General features: G+C 57.4%; 1 long non-coding RNA gene across 1 annotated transcript; it reads left to right on the top strand.

Annotated features, from left to right (window-relative positions):
• Nucleotides 1-733: 733 nt before the first annotated feature.
• LOC138061018 (uncharacterized) lies at nucleotides 734-5,048 on the top strand. The gene is made up of 2 exons (XR_011134590.1): nucleotides 734-838; nucleotides 2,498-5,048. It is a non-coding gene; the product is annotated as an uncharacterized lncRNA (long non-coding RNA).
• Nucleotides 5,049-5,632: the final 584 nt, after the last annotated feature.

Here is a 5,632-nt window from a genome sequence, read left to right on the forward strand (position 1 = left end):
CGAGAGACACAAGATGGTCTCCCAAAAGCCCAGCAGGGGAAGGTAACACCTGCCAGCATGCCCTGCAGATTAAAATGGCCGCCGGGAAAGCTACTGCTGGAAGACTACTCCTCCCGGCATGCAGAGCGAAGCAACATGGCCGCCCGGAAGCTCAGTGCCGGAAGTTTACTACTCCCAGCATGCAGAGTGAAACAACATGGCCGCCCGGAAGCCCCTTGCCGGAAGACGACTGCTCCCGGCAGGCAGAGCGAAACAAAATGGCCTCCCGGAAGCTCAGTGCCGGAAGTTTACTACTCCCGGCAGGCAGAGCGAAACAACATGGCCTCCCGGAAGTCCCGTGCCGGAAGACTACTGCTCCCGGCACACCGCGCAAAGCAACATGGCCTCCCGGAAGCCCCGTACCGGAAGACTACTCCTCCCAGTATGCAGAGCGAACCAACATGGCCGCCCGGAAGCCCCGTGCCGGAAGACTACTCCTCCCGGCATGCACGGCGAACCAACATGGCCGCCCGGAAGCCCCGTGCCGGAAGACTACTCCTCCCGGCATGGCCCGCAAAACAACATGGCCGCCCGGAAGCCCCATGCCGGAAGACTACTGCTCCCGGCATGGCCCGCGAAACAACATGGCCGCCCGGAAGCCCCGTGCCGGAAGACTACTGCTCCCGGCATGCCGCGGTCCTCAGCGCTCTGTGAAGCTTGACCCTCGGTTCCTTCACTTCCTTCCCGTCCCAACCACCCTCCCGCCCCCTGACACCCGGACGCCGCCGAGCCCGGAGCGCGGCCCCGCGATCCCCAACCCCGGCCCGAGATTCCCCCGACGCCGCCGGACCGGCCCCGGGTCAGCTCCGACACTGCCCCTGCCCCCACTGCGACTCTCCCAGGCCTTCCTCTGGGATCTCTCCTTCCCCCGCCCCCCCCGACACGGTCCCGGTCTGACCCAGGACCCCTCGCGCCACTCCGACCGCGCAATAAACCAACCCCGCCAGCCCCGACGCCCCCCCGTCCTCCCTCCCCCCACACCACTGCAGCCCCGACGCCCCTTTTCCTTCCTCCTCCAGCCCCGGCGCAACCCCTTCCTCGTTCCACCCTCGCCCTGGCGCCCCCCTTTTCTCTCCGCTCCTCGCCCCATCACAGCCCTGGCCCCCCTCCTACCTCTCCCCCAGCCCTGGCGCACCCCCTTCCTGACCACTCCCCGTGGCCCCGGTGCTCCGCTCTTCCCCACCGCCCTGGTGCACCGCCATCCCCGGCGCAGTTTCCGCTGGCCCGAGATGCTCCCGTCTGCCGGGACGCGCGCACCCCCCGGCCCCGCTCACCTCCTCCGCGGTGCGGCCGCAGCGCCGGTCCCGGCGGGCGGTGCTCAGAGGCAGCTCCGTTGTCCCAGACCGGCCCCTGCACGAGCTTCCTCCCGACTGCGGCCCCAGCCCCGGCACATGCCTGCCGTGGCCCCCAGCCCCACCTGGGGCTTGTTCCAGCCCCAGGGCCCCCAGCTGCAGCCCTCAGGAACCAGGGGAAGGGAATTACCCTCAGCCCCATCAGGGACAGCTGGGGCTGCCAGGGCAGCAGAGGCACCCCAGCGCCTGAGAGGTGCTCGCTAAAAGCTGAAGGGAGAGCCCTGGGCTGTACAGAGAGGAAAAGGGAGTATTCAGGGGACAAGAGAACAAATCGAGACCTCTGGGTGCAATAGAAGTTAAAAAAAAAAAATTACCAGGTGATGATAGAGCAAACAGAGTGACTCTGGGGGCACCAAAAGGCAAAGGCAGGACCCTGGGGCACACCAAAAATCACCCAGAAAACTCTGGGACAGGGGATAAAGATCCTCTGGATCTTTCCAGGGATCCTTGTCCTGGATCCCTGGACAAGGAACTTTGCAGTGTGCTGCAAAACAAACATCGGGCCCCAGGGCACGCGGAAAAGCACACAGAGGGCTTGCCAGCAACCCAAAACGTGAATTGAGCTGTCCTGAGGACCACCAAAGGGCAAATGCAGGGCTCTTGGGCAAACCAAAATTCAAGTGAAGGGCCTTTGTGCACACTAAAGGGGCCACAAGGCATGTCACAGGGCTCAATGCAGCTGACGGCAAGGTGCCTGCAGGCTCCCCCTTTCCCCAGGAAAACTGTCTCCCAGCACCAGGCACACAGGCCCCCGCCACCGACACATGAGGGACATTGCGGAGTGCTGAAAGCAAATCTGAGGGCAGTCTGGGGACTTCACATGGCCCTGGGGGGGGCCCTGGCTGCCCCCAGGATAATGGAAAACTCCACCAAGAGCCCCAAGGGTCGAGGCAATACAAGGGAAGTTACCCTGAGCCCTGTGAACAGCACTGGGGTCCCTGGGAACCGCAGGGACCCCCAAGTACAAAGGATGTGGGGACCAGCTCCCAATCCCAGACACAATGTGTAACCTCCTCCCCTGGGCATCATCTTCAGGCAAAGCGACAGCAGAAACCACAGACACGAGCGCAAAGAGTAAAGCAACTGTTTATTGTTTTACTGCACAGAAGCAACACCTGGGAGGGAGTTTGCCATGGAGCTCAGTGCCAGCATGCTTCTCCTTACCCTGTGACACCTGAAGAGTCATCTCTGCACCAGCGTTCGTCGGTCCTTTGGGGAAGGGTCAGCTCCTGCTGCTGCCCTTGAGGTGGCAGGCGTCTGAGTAGCTGACAGCCTATCCCCTCTACTTTTTCCTTCAGGGATAGGATTCAGCTCTGACAGGTGAGAGGATCTTTGATCTCTGATCCTGCCTGTCTGCACTACTGCCCTACCCCAGACTAGAGCCCTGCAAGACACTTTCACAGCTCTCACCTCACCTGTCACATTACCACTCTCAGTGCGATGGGCCTGCGCCTTATCAAATCCAGACCTCAGGTCAGTGCGCAAAGCTGAACACTGGGAACAGGGGAAGGTTAGGAACCCCAAAGAAGGGTTTGCAGCCTGCTGCTTAGGCTTCGGGGCTTACAGTTTATTATCTAAGGATTCAGCCCTTGTCATTTATCAGTAAGGCGTAAGCCCTGAACCCTAAGTGACAAACTGCAAATCTTGGAACCCAAGTGGTTGCTTTAAAATTTACGGATGAGGTTGGATTTTAAATCCTGCGCCCTGATCGCTAAGTCAGCGAACTGTAAACCCTGACTGATAAAGACAACCCCACAAAATAAAGTAATAAACCATAGCCCCTGAGTGACAGACCCTCAACAACAAACTAAACAATAAACCTCAAGTGAAAAACTCCAAACCCTCAGCTTTAAGCAAGAAACACCAAAGTACACATGAGCTTGCAAGTTTTGCCCACAGCTTAAGAAGTTTCCCCTTCATTTAGAAGTACAGCAGAACAGGAAGATATGCATCAGAATCATGTTACAGTTGCTGTTTATAAGCTTGGTCTTAGCCACCATTCAAATGTGAGCACATGCAAGAATCGCTCCACAGGACTGCAGTAAGCTGCACTTCCACTGAACCTACCTGAAACATTGCAAGCGCTTATTCAACTCCATTACAGACAATTAATATTTTTGGTCCCCTCGGTTCCATGGGCAAACATCCACAGCCAGTGACACCAGCAACCACCTAGGGGACAACCACCTTCCACCTCCCAGCCCTGCACACACACAGTGCAGCCCCAAGACTTAGCTGTGTCCACGCTGCAAGTCAGAGCGCAACCTTCATGGCCAGCCACAGATCTCCGCAGAGCTCCCAGCTGTGACACCGCTCCTTCGACTGCCAGACTATGCTTCAGCACCTGCAAAGAAGCCAGAACAGTTACTGAGAGGCCAGGCAACTGCGCAGCCCTCCTAGAACTACTCCCTTGTCCAAGGCCCGTAACTGTTCCCACAATTATGACTGACCCTCTACACTGCTCCAGTCACTCTCTCAGGCTCCGTTTTATCGCAAGGATGTCACGGCAGCCCTCACATACAGTCAGGCTCGCTCAGGCACTCGGCCACCTCCAGCCTTCGGTAGATGGTCCTCCTCAGGGAAACTGTGCCGCTGACGGACACTCTCAGAAAGCACTGTCCAGCCAAGGCAGGATAAAAACTAAGGCCTCCAAAAACTCCAAACTCTGGAGACTGAGCTGATGGGAAACTGACTCTGGCCTGGACAATGACAGAAGAAGGATTTTGCTTCACTCGTTCAGGCTGCCTAGCATGTGGCCCAAGTTAGACAGACCGTGCTGGAAATCCCTGTGACGTGACAGCGTGTTGGAAAGCAGAGCTGAGCACAGGCTCCTGGAAGAGGAGCAGAGTAAGGCTGATGTAGGGAAGACAACAGTTTGCATAAAGTCAGAAAACAGGGCTCAATGCCAGCGACACAATCACGACTCCAACTGCACCGCGCAGCAGCCCTGTCTGCGCACAGGCAGACAAGACACAGTAACTGCAGACTGCGCTGACGTGTAAGACGGACAACAGCAGCTCCAGACTGCCCTAGCACACCCTGCCCTACCTGCACCTGTCCTAACACCCGAGTACTCGGAGCCTCTGCTAATCTCTACCACATGCTAATGTCTACCACATCCTCCACAGCATCTTTGGCCCATTAGTGCTCCCCCACTGCACATCCGCAGCCCCATGCCTCTGCACATAGAGTCACTGCAGGGGTATCTGACATGACCTGAACCAGGCAGATTGATGGGACCCTCTGGTTGCTACTGATCGTCTCTGCCGAGCACCAATTGCCTCTTGACACCTTCCACACCAGACAAAACACAAAGGAATGATGAACCTTCAGCTGGACAGAGGGACAGGGAGCAGAACAGAAGAAAAGAGGGATAGAGAGCTTGGCTGACAGATGGAAAAAGAAAGAGAAGGATAGAGACCTAGCCCCAGGGTCAGGGCCCTGGACAAAGGAAGAGAAAAAGAGGACAGAGGGCCAGACAGGTGGAGGGCTGGACAGAGGACCAGGGAGCAGAAGAGAGAAAAAGAGGGATGTAGAAGTGGACAGAAGAATAAAGAGAGGAAAGGAGGGAAGGGGAAGCAGACAGAGGGACGGGAAGCAAAAGAGAAGGGTGGAGAACCAGACAGAGGAACGGGGACTGGAAGAGAGGGAAAGGGAGCCAGTCAGACCAATGGGAAGAGAGTGAGAAGGATGAAGAGCCAACCAGAAAGGTGGAGAGAAAAAAAAGAGAGAGGGGAAGTCAGACAGAGAGATGAGATAGAAGAGGGGAAAAGAGGGATAGGGAGACAAATAGATGGATGGGGAGCTGAACAGAGGGATGGAAAGAGAAAGAGAAGGCTGGAGAGGGGGACAGAAGGCTGGAAAGGTACAAAGAGACAGACAAGAGCAGCAGAGGGATGGGGAGCTGGACAGAGGAACAGCGGGCGGGTAGTGGGACAGAGAGGGGAAAAGGATGATGGAGAGCTGGACAGCGCGACAGGGAGCCAGTCGGAGGGAGGAAGATATTGACAGAGGGATGCGAAGAGTACCAGAGGGATGGGGAACTGGGCAGGGCACTGAGTAGCTAAACAAAGGGACGGGGTATCGGACAGAGCTACGGGGAAAGAAAGAAAAAGATGGAGCGCTGGACAGAGGGACAGCGAGTGGAACCAGATGGATCCAGACAGCCCGGAACAGCCCTCAACACGCTCCAGTTCCACTCACCTGCTGAGCTGCAGAGCTCCCTGTGTACCGCTGGGCCC

This window comes from Struthio camelus, chromosome 14 (genome assembly GCF_040807025.1).
Source record: "Struthio camelus isolate bStrCam1 chromosome 14, bStrCam1.hap1, whole genome shotgun sequence".
Taxonomy (NCBI): Eukaryota; Metazoa; Chordata; class Aves; order Struthioniformes; family Struthionidae; genus Struthio; species Struthio camelus.